We start from the raw sequence: 14594 nt of genomic DNA, 5'->3' as shown, positions 1-14594 counted from the left end.
GATTTTGAGGCTAAGGTTTTTCCATACAGTACGCCATATGACGTTCGGATATTTGATTTCTATGGTATTTTGTGTATCCGATTTGTGCCATGTGTTTAGAATCTCCTTTGTAGTTATATTTGACTTGTACATTGTGCGTGCCTCTAAGTAGCCGACCTCAATATAAAATTTCTTGATATGCGTTAGTGTGTTGTTTAGTTTGCCCACATTAACCGGGGGTTGCAGGGAACCAGGCTGGACAGTTGTGAATAGTCGGGAGGTGATGTTATCTCTGTCCTTATTAATCATAAACAGGGTTCTTTTGATGTAAAGTGCAGTTGCCTTTGTAACCAAATTAGTTAGCTCTAACCCGCCCATCAGTCTTGCTATGGTTCCGTTGGAGACGTTCTTTACCTCCTGACACAAAAAAGGGAACGCAGTCGGTAGGACTTTTCGTATTTTCTTACTTCTCAGGGAGTTGCCTACTGTGTTCCTCTTACGGCATGCACTAGATAACCTGAACAGTTACAGGATAGAGTCATTTTTGTTCTCGGCTGTACTTACATCATCACAGACTCGGAGCAATTCCATTGGCATCAGCTTCAAAACAAACACTTGCCGAAACCCTGGATCGAACCAGGGACCTTTAGATCTTCAGTCTAACGCTCTCCCAACTGAGCTATTTCGGCTCACGCATATGTCTGCATACTCGCGCGTCTTCGTTAACCTCTGAATCGCCGCCAATTTCACAGTCATCTTCGTCTGATAAGACACAGGGACGCTGAAAGGCGAGCAGCAGATGCAGTGAAGTACCACACACATATCTTCTGATTCCATCATCGTAAGAAGCAAACATGTCGACTCGATTCATGTAATATTGACTTCGCTGGCGCTAGAAAACCTTTACTATATCGATGCCACGTGCAACTCGTGTGCAGAGAACGAGACACAAGAAGGAGTGAGCCTCTCCACTATGTGAGAGGCAGTATCAAGCAGAAACACACGCTAAAACATTTGACTTGCGTTAGCTCATAAATTGCTACACGTCACCGTCTGCAAGCTAAAATGGACACATCTGTACTGCCCAGAGAGGCGACACTTGCACTCACACCTGGTGGACGGCAGTGAGACGAGGAGATGAGCTGTGGCTTCTGGGAGCGACTGTAGCGCTGCACCCAAGAACACTGCACATTGCTGGCGACCCACGTGTTTAGTAGAGACGCAACTGCTAGGATGCAGCTGAACGTCCATCTTCTGAGAGCGAGAAAATTTCCGCAGTCGGCAGGACTCGAACCTACGCTCCCAGAGGGAATCTGATTTCAAGTCAGACGCCTTAACCACTCGGCCACGACTGCCGGTCGCAATAGCGTCTTCCGACAAGTGAAAGTGCCACCTTTAGAAGCAATCCAATGGCAGAAAGCTGCGTGGCCTCACTCTTTTCTGTAGTGTTTCCATTGCCAGCACATTAGCCGTTACGAAAGTGTATTAATTTTCGCCTAGACATTGCCTTGAACCCAACACCCTTTGGTTGAAAATCAAACGCTCTACCGACTGAGCTATCGTACAGCTGCGTGGCGTGCGAGTCATTCGCATGACGTAATTACTGGCTTGTGGCTCCAATGGCGACTTCACCGACTTACCGCTGACGCTAGTTTTCTGTCGTCTTAAGTGGTCGACATACTTGCAAGTAGCTGCGAGATCTTAAGAAAAGAAACGCTGCACCATTGCTTTTGCCGCACTCGAATGACTGTATTGCGATTCTTAAAAAAGAGAGAAATGAATGTTTGCTCTGTCCAACGCTTCCAAGCACGTCTGTGTACACACGAACTCGGCGTCGACGCGAGAAAATGACGGGAGCGCACTCATGGGCCTGCGACGGCTTTCTGCAGTCCCAGCGTCAGTGAGAGGTGAACCGGTAGCCACAGAAAGCAGCGGCCGCCGCGACACTCAGTATTGTTAAACGGAATTTTTCTTCTTGTTGAGGATGGCGTCATTGGTATGCAACCGCGTTCACGTGTGTGAAAATATTTGCTCCTCTATATGCAAAATCGCACGCAGCCGGTAGGATTCGAACATACGCTCCCACAGGGAATCTGATTTCGAGTCAGACGCCTTAACCACTCGGACACGAAACATGCAACTGCTACGGTTTAAAGCACTGTGGCGTCAGAAAACGGCGTAGCTGCATTCTTTTCCGTAGTGTTTCCACCGCTACCAAAGTATTAAAATCTCCGCCCGAACAGCGACTTGAACCCTGGACCCTTAGGTTAAAAGCCTAATGCTCTACCGACTGAGCTATCCGGGCTCACACGACGTTAGAGATCATCCCACGATGCACAGGTATACATTGACTCATGTCCTTCACAGTTGTGCTATCGCTGCATCGAGCTGTTACTAATTAAACGTCCCTGAATGCTGTCTACAAACGTGTCGCGCTAAGCTCGTAGCAGACTATCGAAGAATGCTGACACACGATGCAAAAACAAACCGCAGCAGTCGTTAGGTCTCATACGTTGGAGTAGAGGATTTACGTGTTTTGTCGACATTCACTGGGCAATTGGAAAATTCACAAGCATTTCGAATGCAATGCTTCCCACGTTTTCACTCATTTCACGGTTCCGTTGGAGACGTTCTTTACCTCCTGACACAAAAAAGGGAACGCAGTCGGTAGGACTTTTCGTATTTTCTTACTTCTCAGGGAGTTGCCTACTGTGTTCCTCTTACGGCATGCACTAGATAACCTGAACAGTTACAGGATAGAGTCATTTTTGTTCTCGGCTGTACTTACATCATCACAGACTCGGAGCAATTCCATTGGCATCAGCTTCAAAACAAACACTTGCCGAAACCCGGGATCGGACCAGTGACCTTTAGATCTTCAGTCTAACGCTCTCCCCCCAACTGAGCTATTTTTTGTTTTTACTAGACCAGTGCTCTACCACTTTCTTTTTTGCATTACTGGTGCCTTAAACCAGCGCCTTAGACCGGTTTTTTTAGTTTTTTTGTTTTTCTAACGCTCTTCCAAAGTTTGTTTTCTTCCTTAACCACTTTTTTTTCCTTAACCCCTTTTTTTTTACTTCTCTTGTCAATAAGTAGATCGCAATGAAGGCAGGATCCCGGACGCGCAGCAACATCAGTGGGGCCTCTTCGCGGCACTGCAAGTGCGTCACGACACAGAACCCCTCCCCCATCATGACATGGGAGGACACAGACCTTTTGTCTGTCTCCTCTGAGATTATTTATATCATGGAACAAAATTTTTACTGTGGACGTTGCGGTTTTTCCCTTATTTTATTTTATGTTTTTTTTTATTTTTTTATTTGCTCTGTTTGGTTCTTGAATGTTGTAATTTGTTTTTACCTTTTTCTGTTGTGGTTTTTTTTTCGTACATAATACCGTGTAGAAGCCGTAGTCACTTCTCAGAGATTAATAAAATAGGTCACTCAGTCCACTGTTTACTTGTTACTTGCTTATAGTTTCTATCGTGTTGTTCGTTTTTATCCTATGCCTGTCCTCTTGAAGACTATATTCAACATGTTGCCGTAGTGTTTTTTATGGTCACTGAATTTTTTTGATTCCCAATAAGCGGATTCCATATAGACGATGAAATCAATTGAATTGTCAGATCCATTCCTTCCAATTACGTAATGTGTGTAGTGACCCATGAGCCACATGACAGCGTTATTTTTGCTTTCTGGAAAAAATGTCACTTCAGGCTGTAATAGCGTTTGTGGTGTATAATTGCGGCCATCACTTCTGGTGAGGAGTGCAATCTTCCATCTGATCCATGTCCAATTGTGAAATTGTCCTCTGCACGTGAATCTGTGTTGATGTGTGTCCACGAATCCACACTTAGTGCAGTGATTTGTGGCACACAGTCCTATCTGATAAAGTTTTGCATTGGTTGGTATAGTGTCCCTGACTACCTTGTACCAAGTGGAAGCCACGTTTGTTGAATGGATTTTGAGGCTAAGGTTTTTCCATACAGTACGCCATATGACGTTCGGATATTTGATTTCTATGGTATTTTGTGTATCCGATTTGTGCCATGTGTTTAGAATCTCCTTTGTAGTTATATTTGACTTGTACATTGTGCGTGCCTCTAAGTAGCCGACCTCAATATAAAATTTCTTGATATGCGTTAGTGTGTTGTTTAGTTTGCCCACATTAACCGGGGGTTGCAGGGAACCAGGCTGGACAGTTGTGAATAGTCGGGAGGTGATGTTATCTCTGTCCTTATTAATCATAAACAGGGTTCTTTTGATGTAAAGTGCAGTTGCCTTTGTAACCAAATTAGTTAGCTCTAACCCGCCCATCAGTCTTGCTATGGTTCCGTTGGAGACGTTCTTTACCTCCTGACACAAAAAAGGGAACGCAGTCGGTAGGACTTTTCGTATTTTCTTACTTCTCAGGGAGTTGCCTACTGTGTTCCTCTTACGGCATGCACTAGATAACCTGAACAGTTACAGGATAGAGTCATTTTTGTTCTCGGCTGTACTTACATCATCACAGACTCGGAGCAATTCCATTGGCATCAGCTTCAAAACAAACACTTGCCGAAACCCGGGATCGAACCAGGGACCTTTAGATCTTCAGTCTAACGCTCTCCCAACTGAGCTATTTCGGCTCACGCATATGTCTGCATACTCGCGCGTCTTCGTTAACCTCTGAATCGCCGCCAATTTCACAGTCATCTTCGTCTGATAAGACACAGGGACGCTGAAAGGCGAGCAGCAGATGCAGTGAAGTACCACACACATATCTTCTGATTCCATCATCGTAAGAAGCAAACATGTCGACTCGATTCATGTAATATTGACTTCGCTGGCGCTAGAAAACCTTTACTATATCGATGCCACGTGCAACTCGTGTGCAGAGAACGAGACACAAGAAGGAGTGAGCCTCTCCACTATGTGAGAGGCAGTATCAAGCAGAAACACACGCTAAAACATTTGACTTGCGTTAGCTCATAAATTGCTACACGTCACCGTCTGCAAGCTAAAATGGACACATCTGTACTGCCCAGAGAGGCGACACTTGCACTCACACCTGGTGGACGGCAGTGAGACGAGGAGATGAGCTGTGGCTTCTGGGAGCGACTGTAGCGCTGCACCCAAGAACACTGCACATTGCTGGCGACCCACGTGTTTAGTAGAGACGCAACTGCTAGGATGCAGCTGAACGTCCATCTTCTGAGAGCGAGAAAATTTCCGCAGTCGGCAGGACTCGAACCTACGCTCCCAGAGGGAATCTGATTTCAAGTCAGACGCCTTAACCACTCGGCCATGACTGCCGGTGGCAATAGCGTCTTCCGACAAGTGAAAGTGCCACCTTTAGAAGCAATCCAATGGCAGAAAGCTGCGTGGCCTCACTCTTTTCTGTAGTGTTTCCATTGCCAGCACATTAGCCGTTACGAAAGTGTATTAATTTTCGCCTAGACATTGCCTTGAACCCAACACCCTTTGGTTGAAAATCAAACGCTCTACCGACTGAGCTATCGTACAGCTGCGTGGCGTGCGAGTCATTCGCATGACGTAATTACTGGCTTGTGGCTCCAATGGCGACTTCACCGACTTACCGCTGACGCTAGTTTTCTGTCGTCTTAAGTGGTCGACATACTTGCAAGTAGCTGCGAGATCTTAAGAAAAGAAACGCTGCACCATTGCTTTTGCCGCACTCGAATGACTGTATTGCGATTCTTAAAAAAGAGAGAAATGAATGTTTGCTCTGTCCAACGCTTCCAAGCACGTCTGTGTACACATGAACTCGGCGTCGACGCGAGAAAATGACGGGAGCGCACTCATGGGCCTGCGACGGCTTTCTGCAGTCCCAGCGTCAGTGAGAGGTGAACCGGTAGCCACAGAAAGCAGCGGCCGCCGCGACACTCAGTATTGTTAAACGGAATTTTTCTTCTTGTTGAGGATGGCGTCATTGGTATGCAACCGCGTTCACGTGTGTGAAAATATTTGCTCCTCTATATGCAAAATCGCACGCAGCCGGTAGGATTCGAACATACGCTCCCACAGGGAATCTGATTTCGAGTCAGACGCCTTAACCACTCGGACACGAAACATGCAACTGCTACGGTTTAAAGCACTGTGGCGTCAGAAAACGGCGTAGCTGCATTCTTTTCCGTAGTGTTTCCACCGCTACCAAAGTATTAAAATCTCCGCCCGAACAGGGACTTGAACCCTGGACCCTTAGGTTAAAAGCCTAATGCTCTACCGACTGAGCTATCCGGGCTCACACGACGTTAGAGATCATCCCACGATGCACAGGTATACATTGACTCATGTCCTTCACAGTTGTGCTATCGCTGCATCGAGCTGTTACTAATTAAACGTCCCTGAATGCTGTCTACAAACGTGTCGCGCTAAGCTCGTAGCAGACTATCGAAGAATGCTGGCACACGATGCAAAAACAAACCGCAGCAGTCGTTAGGTCTCATACGTTGGAGTAGAGGATTTACGTGTTTTGTCGACATTCACTGGGCAATTGGAAAATTCACAAGCATTTCGAATGCAATGCTTCCCACGTTTTCACTCATTTCACGGTTCCGTTGGAGACGTTCTTTACCTCCTGACACAAAAAAGGGAACGCAGTCGGTAGGACTTTTCGTATTTTCTTACTTCTCAGGGAGTTGCCTACTGTGTTCCTCTTACGGCATGCACTAGATAACCTGAACAGTTACAGGATAGAGTCATTTTTGTTCTCGGCTGTACTTACATCATCACAGACTCGGAGCAATTCCATTGGCATCAGCTTCAAAACAAACACTTGCCGAAACCCGGGATCGGACCAGTGACCTTTAGATCTTCAGTCTAACGCTCTCCCCCCAACTGAGCTATTTTTTGTTTTTACTAGACCAGTGCTCTACCACTTTCTTTTTTGCATTACTGGTGCCTTAAACCAGCGCCTTAGACCGGTTTTTTTAGTTTTTTTGTTTTTCTAACGCTCTTCCAAAGTTTGTTTTCTTCCTTAACCACTTTTTTTTCCTTAACCCCTTTTTTTTTTACTTCTCTTGTCAATAAGTAGATCGCAATGAAGGCAGGATCCCGGACGCGCAGCAACATCAGTGGGGCCTCTTCGCGGCACTGCAAGTGCGTCACGACACAGAACCCCTCCCCCATCATGACATGGGAGGACACAGACCTTTTGTCTGTCTCCTCTGAGATTATTTATATCATGGAACAAAATTTTTACTGTGGACGTTGCGGTTTTTCCCTTATTTTATTTTATGTTTTTTTTTTATTTTTTTTATTTGCTCTGTTTGGTTCTTGAATGTTGTAATTTGTTTTTACCTTTTTCTGTTGTGGTTTTTTTTTTCGTACATAATACCGTGTAGAAGCCGTAGTCACTTCTCAGAGATTAATAAAATAGGTCACTCAGTCCACTGTTTACTTGTTACTTGCTTATAGTTTCTATCGTGTTGTTCGTTTTTATCCTATGCCTGTCCTCTTGAAGACTATATTCAACATGTTGCCGTAGTGTTTTTTATGGTCACTGAATTTTTTTGATTCCCAATAAGCGGATTCCATATAGACGATGAAATCAATTGAATTGTCAGATCCATTCCTTCCAATTACGTAATGTGTGTAGTGACCCATGAGCCACATGACAGCGTTATTTTTGCTTTCTGGAAAAAATGTCACTTCAGGCTGTAATAGCGTTTGTGGTGTATAATTGCGGCCATCACTTCTGGTGAGGAGTGCAATCTTCCATCTGATCCATGTCCAATTGTGAAATTGTCCTCTGCACGTGAATCTGTGTTGATGTGTGTCCACGAATCCACACTTAGTGCAGTGATTTGTGGCACACAGTCCTATCTGATAAAGTTTTGCATTGGTTGGTATAGTGTCGCTGACTACCTTGTACCAAGTGGAAGCCACGTTTGTTGAATGGATTTTGAGGCTAAGGTTTTTCCATACAGTACGCCATATGACGTTCGGATATTTGATTTCTATGGTATTTTGTGTATCCGATTTGTGCCATGTGTTTAGAATCTCCTTTGTAGTTATATTTGACTTGTACATTGTGCGTGCCTCTAAGTAGCCGACCTCAATATAAAATTTCTTGATATGCGTTAGTGTGTTGTTTAGTTTGCCCACATTAACCGGGGGTTGCAGGGAACCAGGCTGGACAGTTGTGAATAGTCGGGAGGTGATGTTATCTCTGTCCTTATTAATCATAAAAAGGGTTCTTTTGATGTAAAGTGCAGTTGCCTTTGTAACCAAATTAGTTAGCTCTAACCCGCCCATCAGTCTTGCTATGGTTCCGTTGGAGACGTTCTTTACCTCCTGACACAAAAAAGGGAACGCAGTCGGTAGGACTTTTCGTATTTTCTTACTTCTCAGGGAGTTGCCTACTGTGTTCCTCTTACGGCATGCACTAGATAACCTGAACAGTTACAGGATAGAGTCATTTTTGTTCTCGGCTGTACTTACATCATCACAGACTCGGAGCAATTCCATTGGCATCAGCTTCAAAACAAACACTCGCCGAAACCCGGGATCGAACCAGGGACCTTTAGATGTTCAGTCTAACGCTCTCCCAACTGAGCTATTTCGGCTCACGCATATGTCTGCATACTCGCGCGTCTTCGTTAACCTCTGAATCGCCGCCAATTTCACAGTCATCTTCGTCTGATAAGACACAGGGACGCTGAAAGGCGAGCAGCAGATGCAGTGAAGTACCACACACATATCTTCTGATTCCATCATCGTAAGAAGCAAACATGTCGACTCGATTCATGTAATATCGACTTCGCTGGCGCTAGAAAACCTTTACTATATCGATGCCACGTGCAACTCGTGTGCAGAGAACGAGACACAAGAAGGAGTGAGCCTCTCCACTATGTGAGAGGCAGTATCAAGCAGAAACACACGCTAAAACATTTGACTTGCGTTAGCTCATAAATTGCTACACGTCACCGTCTGCAAGCTAAAATGGACACATCTGTACTGCCCAGAGAGGCGACACTTGCACTCACACCTGGTGGACGGCAGTGAGACGAGGAGATGAGCTGTGGCTTCTGGGAGCGACTGTAGCGCTGCACCCAAGAACACTGCACATTGCTGGCGACCCACGTGTTTAGTAGAGACGCAACTGCTAGGATGCAGCTGAACGTCCATCTTCTGAGAGCGAGAAAATTTCCGCAGTCGGCAGGACTCGAACCTACGCTCCCAGAGGGAATCTGATTTCAAGTCAGACGCCTTAACCACTCGGCCACGACTGCCGGTCGCAATAGCGTCTTCCGACAAGTGAAAGTGCCACCTTTAGAAGCAATCCAATGGCAGAAAGCTGCGTGGCCTCACTCTTTTCTGTAGTGTTTCCATTGCCAGCACATTAGCCGTTACGAAAGTGTATTAATTTTCGCCTAGACATTGCCTTGAACCCAACACCCTTTGGTTGAAAATCAAACGCTCTACCGACTGAGCTATCGTACAGCTGCGTGGCGTGCGAGTCATTCGCATGACGTAATTACTGGCTTGTGGCTCCAATGGCGACTTCACCGACTTCCCGCTGACGCTAGTTTTCTGTCGTCTTAAGTGGTCGACATACTTGCAAGTAGCTGCGAGATCTTAAGAAAAGAAACGCTGCACCATTGCTTTTGCCGCACTCGAATGACTGTATAGCGATTCTTAAAAAAGAGAGAAATGAATGTTTGCTCTGTCCAACGCTTCCAGGCACGTCTGTGTACACACGAACTCGGCGTCGACGCGAGAAAATGACGGGAGCGCACTCATGGGCCTGCGACGGCTTTCTGCAGTCCCAGCGTCAGTGAGAGGTGAACCGGTAGCCACAGAAAGCAGCGGCCGCCGCGACACTCAGTATTGTTAAACGGAAATTTTCTTCTTGTTGAGGATGGCGTCATTGGTATGCAACCGCGTTCACGTGTGTGAAAATATTTGCTCCTCTATATGCAAAATCGCACGCAGCCGGTAGGATTCGAACATACGCTCCCACAGGGAATCTGATTTCGAGTCAGACGCCTTAACCACTCGGACACGAAACATGCAACTGCTACGGTTTAAAGCACTGTGGCGTCAGAAAACGGCGTAGCTGCATTCTTTACCGTAGTGTTTCCACCGCAACCAAAGTATTAAAATCTCCGCCCGAACAGGGACTTGAACCCTGGACCCTTAGGTTAAAAGCCTAATGCTCTACCGACTGAGCTATCCGGGCTCACACGACGTTAGAGATCATCCCACGATGCACAGGTATACATTGACTCATGTCCTTCACAGTTGTGCTATCGCTGCATCGAGCTGTTACTAATTAAACGTCCCTGAATGCTGTCTACAAACGTGTCGCGCTAAGCTCGTAGCAGACTATCGAAGAATGCTGACACACGATGCAAAAACAAACCGCAGCAGTCGTTAGGTCTCATACGTTGGAGTAGAGGATTTACGTGTTTTGTCGACATTCACTGGGCAATTGGAAAATTCACAAGCATTTCGAATGCAATGCTTCCCACGTTTTCGCTCATTTCACGGTTCCGTTGGAGACGTTCTTTACCTCCTGACACAAAAAAGGGAACGCAGTCGGTAGGACTTTTCGTATTTTCTTACTTCTCAGGGAGTTGCCTACTGTGTTCCTCTTACGGCATGCACTAGATAACCTGAACAGTTACAGGATAGAGTCATTTTTGTTCTCGGCTGTACTTACATCATCACAGACTCGGAGCAATTCCATTGGCATCAGCTTCAAAACAAACACTTGCCGAAACCCGGGATCGGACCAGTGACCTTTAGATCTTCAGTCTAACGCTCTCCCCCCAACTGAGCTATTTTTTGTTTTTACTAGACCAGTGCTCTACCACTTTCTTTTTTGCATTACTGGTGCCTTAAACCAGCGCCTTAGACCGGTTTTTTTAGTTTTTTTGTTTTTCTAACGCTCTTCCAAAGTTTGTTTTCTTCCTTAACCACTTTTTTTTTCCTTAACCCCCTTTTTTTTTTACTTCTCTTGTCAATAAGTAGATCGCAATGAAGGCAGGATCCCGGACGCGCAGCAACATCAGTGGGGCCTCTTCGCGGCACTGCAAGTGCGTCACGACACAGAACCCCTCCCCCATCATGACATGGGAGGACACAGACCTTTTGTCTGTCTCCTCTGAGATTATTTATATCATGGAACAAAATTTTTACTGTGGACGTTGCGGTTTTTCCCTTATTTTATTTTATGTTTTTTTTATTTTTTTTATTTGCTCTGTTTGGTTCTTGAATGTTGTAATTTGTTTTTACCTTTTTCTGTTGTGGTTTTTTTTTCGTACATAATACCGTGTAGAAGCCGTAGTCACTTCTCAGAGATTAATAAAATAGGTCACTCAGTCCACTGTTTACTTGTTACTTGCTTATAGTTTCTATCGTGTTGTTCGTTTTTATCCTATGCCTGACCTCTTGAAGACTATATTCAACATGTTGCCGTAGTGTTTTTTATGGTCACTGAATTTTTTTGATTCCCAATAAGCGGATTCCATATAGACGATGAAATCAATTGAATTGTCAGATCCATTCCTTCCAATTACGTAATGTGTGTAGTGACCCATGAGCCACATGACAGCGTTATTTTTGCTTTCTGGAAAAAATGTCACTTCAGGCTGTAATAGCGTTTGTGGTGTATAATTGCGGCCATCACTTCTGGTGAGGAGTGCAATCTTCCATCTGATCCATGTCCAATTGTGAAATTGTCCTCTGCACGTGAATCTGTGTTGATGTGTGTCCACGAATCCACACTTAGTGCAGTGATTTGTGGCACACAGTCCTATCTGATAAAGTTTTGCATTGGTTGGTATAGTGTCGCTGACTACCTTGTACCAAGTGGAAGCCACGTTTGTTGAATGGATTTTGAGGCTAAGGTTTTTCCATACAGTACGCCATATGACGTTCGGATATTTGATTTCTATGGTATTTTGTGTATCCGATTTGTGCCATGTGTTTAGAATCTCCTTTGTAGTTATATTTGACTTGTACATTGTGCGTGCCTCTAAGTAGCCGACCTCAATATAAAATTTCTTGATATGCGTTAGTGTGTTGTTTAGTTTGCCCACATTAACCGGGGGTTGCAGGGAACCAGGCTGGACAGTTGTGAATAGTCGGGAGGTGATGTTATCTCTGTCCTTATTAATCATAAACAGGGTTCTTTTGATGTAAAGTGCAGTTGCCTTTGTAACCAAATTAGTTAGCTCTAACCCGCCCATCAGTCTTGCTATGGTTCCGTTGGAGACGTTCTTTACCTCCTGACACAAAAAAGGGAACGCAGTCGGTAGGACTTTTCGTATTTTCTTACTTCTCAGGGAGTTGCCTACTGTGTTCCTCTTACGGCATGCACTAGATAACCTGAACAGTTACAGGATAGAGTCATTTTTGTTCTCGGCTGTACTTACATCATCACAGACTCGGAGCAATTCCATTGGCATCAGCTTCAAAACAAACACTTGCCGAAACCCGGGATCGAACCAGTGACCTTTAGATCTTCAGTCTAACACTCTCCCAACTGAGCTATTTCGGCTCACGCATATGTCTGCGTACTCGCGCGTCTTCGTTAACCTCTGAATCGCCGCCAATTTCACAGTCATCTTCGTCTGATAAGACACAGGGACGCTGAAAGGCGAGCAGCAGATGCAGTGAAGTACCACACACATATCTTCTGATTCCATCATCGTAAGAAGCAAACATGTCGACTCGATTCATGTAATATTGACTTCGCTGGCGCTAGAAAACCTTTACTATATCGATGCCACGTGCAACTCGTGTGCAGAGAACGAGACACAAGAAGGAGTGAGACTCTCCACTATGTGAGAGGCAGTATCAAGCAGAAACACACGCTAAAACATTTGACTTGCGTTAGCTCATAAATTGCTACACGTCACCGTCTGCAAGCTAAAATGGACACATCTGTACTGCCCAGAGAGGCGACACTTGCACTCACACCTGGTGGACGGCAGTGAGACGAGGAGATGAGCTGTGGCTTCTGGGAGCGACTGTAGCGCTGCACCCAAGAACACTGCACATTGCTGGCGACCCACGTGTTTAGTAGAGACGCAACTGCTAGGATGCAGCTGAACGTCCATCTTCTGAGAGCGAGAAAATTTCCGCAGTCGGCAGTACTCGAACCTACGCTCCCAGAGGGAATCTGATTTCAAGTCAGACGCCTTAACCACTCGGCCACGACTGCCGGTCGCAATAGCGTCTTCCGACAAGTGAAAGTGCCACCTTTAGAAGCAATCCAATGGCAGAAAGCTGCGTGGCCTCACTCTTTTCTGTAGTGTTTCCATTGCCAGCACATTAGCCGTTACGGAAGTGTATTAATTTTCGCCTAGACATTGCCTTGAACCCAACACCCTTTGGTTGAAAATCAAACGCTCTACCGACTGAGCTATCGTACAGCTGCGTGGCGTGCGAGTCATTCGCATGACGTAATTACTGGCTTGTGGCTCCAATGGCGACTTCACCGACTTACCGCTGACGCTAGTTTTCTGTCGTCTTAAGTGGTCGACATACTTGCAAGTAGCTGCGAGATCTTAAGAAAAGAAACGCTGCACCATTGCTTTTGCCGCACTCGAATGACTGAATTGCGATTCTTAAAAAAGAGAGAAATGAATGTTTGCTCTGTCCAACGCTTCCAAGCACGTCTGTGTACACACGAACTCGGCGTCGACGCGAGAAAATGCCGGCAGCGCACTCGTGGGCCTGCTAAGGCTTTCTGCAGTCCCAGCGTCAGTGAGAGGTGAACCGGTAGCCACAGAAAGCAGCGGCCGCCGCGACACTCAGTATTGTTAAACGGAAATTTTCTTCTTGTTGAGGATGGCGTCATTGGTATGCAACCGCGTTCACGTGTGTGAAAATATTTGTTCCTCTATATGCAAAATCGCACGCAGCCGGTAGGATTCGAACATACGCTCCCACAGGGAATCTGATTTCGAGTCAGACGCCTTAACCACTCGGACACGAAACATGCAACTGCTACGGTTTAAAGCACTGTGGCGTCAGAAAACGGCGTAGCTGCATTCTTTTCCGTAGTGTTTCCACCGCTACCAAAGTATTAAAATCTCCGCCCGAACAGCGACTTGAACCCTGGACCCTTAGGTTAAAAGCCTAATGCTCTACCGACTGAGCTATCCGGGCTCACACGACGTTAGAGATCATCCCACGATGCACAGGTATACATTGACTCATGTCCTTCACAGTTGTGCTATCGCTGCATCGAGCTGTTACTAATTAAACGTCCCTGAATGCTGTCTACAAACGTGTCGCGCTAAGCTCGTAGCAGACTATCGAAGAATGCTGACACACGATGCAAAAACAAACCGCAGCAGTCGTTAGGTCTCATACGTTGGAGTAGAGGATTTACGTGTTTTGTCGACATTCACTGGGCAATTGGAAAATTCACAAGCATTTCGAATGCAATGCTTCCCACGTTTTCGCTCATTTCACGGTTCCGTTGGAGACGTTCTTTACCTCCTGACACAAAAAAGGGAACGCAGTCGGTAGGACTTTTCGTATTTTCTTACTTCTCAGGGAGTTGCCTACTGTGTTCCTCTTACGGCATGCACTAGATAACCTGAACAGTTACAGGATAGAGTCATTTTTGTTCTCGGCTGTACTTACATCATC

General features: G+C 45.7%; 12 non-coding genes across 12 annotated transcripts; all 12 read right to left on the bottom strand.

Moving 5' to 3' along the window:
• Positions 1-595: 595 nt before the first annotated feature.
• Trnaf-gaa (transfer RNA phenylalanine (anticodon GAA)) lies at positions 596-668 on the bottom strand. Its single transcript has one exon. It is a non-coding gene; the product is annotated as a tRNA-Phe (tRNA).
• A 584-nt stretch (positions 669-1252) lies between these two features.
• Trnas-uga (transfer RNA serine (anticodon UGA)) lies at positions 1253-1334 on the bottom strand. The gene has a single exon. It is a non-coding gene; the product is annotated as a tRNA-Ser (tRNA).
• Positions 1335-2211: 877 nt separating this feature from the next.
• Positions 2212-2284, bottom strand: Trnak-uuu (transfer RNA lysine (anticodon UUU)). The gene has a single exon. It is a non-coding gene; the product is annotated as a tRNA-Lys (tRNA).
• Positions 2285-4533: 2249 nt separating this feature from the next.
• Trnaf-gaa (transfer RNA phenylalanine (anticodon GAA)) lies at positions 4534-4606 on the bottom strand. The gene has a single exon. It is a non-coding gene; the product is annotated as a tRNA-Phe (tRNA).
• Positions 4607-5190: 584 nt separating this feature from the next.
• Trnas-uga (transfer RNA serine (anticodon UGA)) lies at positions 5191-5272 on the bottom strand. The gene has a single exon. It is a non-coding gene; the product is annotated as a tRNA-Ser (tRNA).
• An 877-nt stretch (positions 5273-6149) lies between these two features.
• On the bottom strand, positions 6150-6222 carry Trnak-uuu (transfer RNA lysine (anticodon UUU)). The gene has a single exon. It is a non-coding gene; the product is annotated as a tRNA-Lys (tRNA).
• Positions 6223-8475: 2253 nt separating this feature from the next.
• On the bottom strand, positions 8476-8548 carry Trnaf-gaa (transfer RNA phenylalanine (anticodon GAA)). Its single transcript has one exon. It is a non-coding gene; the product is annotated as a tRNA-Phe (tRNA).
• Positions 8549-9132: 584 nt separating this feature from the next.
• Positions 9133-9214, bottom strand: Trnas-uga (transfer RNA serine (anticodon UGA)). Its single transcript has one exon. It is a non-coding gene; the product is annotated as a tRNA-Ser (tRNA).
• An 877-nt stretch (positions 9215-10091) lies between these two features.
• Positions 10092-10164, bottom strand: Trnak-uuu (transfer RNA lysine (anticodon UUU)). The gene has a single exon. It is a non-coding gene; the product is annotated as a tRNA-Lys (tRNA).
• Positions 10165-12416: 2252 nt separating this feature from the next.
• On the bottom strand, positions 12417-12489 carry Trnaf-gaa (transfer RNA phenylalanine (anticodon GAA)). The gene has a single exon. It is a non-coding gene; the product is annotated as a tRNA-Phe (tRNA).
• Positions 12490-13073: 584 nt separating this feature from the next.
• On the bottom strand, positions 13074-13155 carry Trnas-uga (transfer RNA serine (anticodon UGA)). The gene has a single exon. It is a non-coding gene; the product is annotated as a tRNA-Ser (tRNA).
• An 877-nt stretch (positions 13156-14032) lies between these two features.
• Positions 14033-14105, bottom strand: Trnak-uuu (transfer RNA lysine (anticodon UUU)). Its single transcript has one exon. It is a non-coding gene; the product is annotated as a tRNA-Lys (tRNA).
• Positions 14106-14594: the final 489 nt, after the last annotated feature.

This window comes from Schistocerca gregaria, unplaced genomic scaffold, assembly GCF_023897955.1.
Source record: "Schistocerca gregaria isolate iqSchGreg1 unplaced genomic scaffold, iqSchGreg1.2 ptg000445l, whole genome shotgun sequence".
In the NCBI taxonomy this organism is placed as follows: Eukaryota; Metazoa; Arthropoda; class Insecta; order Orthoptera; family Acrididae; genus Schistocerca; species Schistocerca gregaria.
The sequence above is the reverse complement of the archived record's forward strand: the minus strand, read 5'-3'. Positions and strand labels throughout refer to the sequence as shown.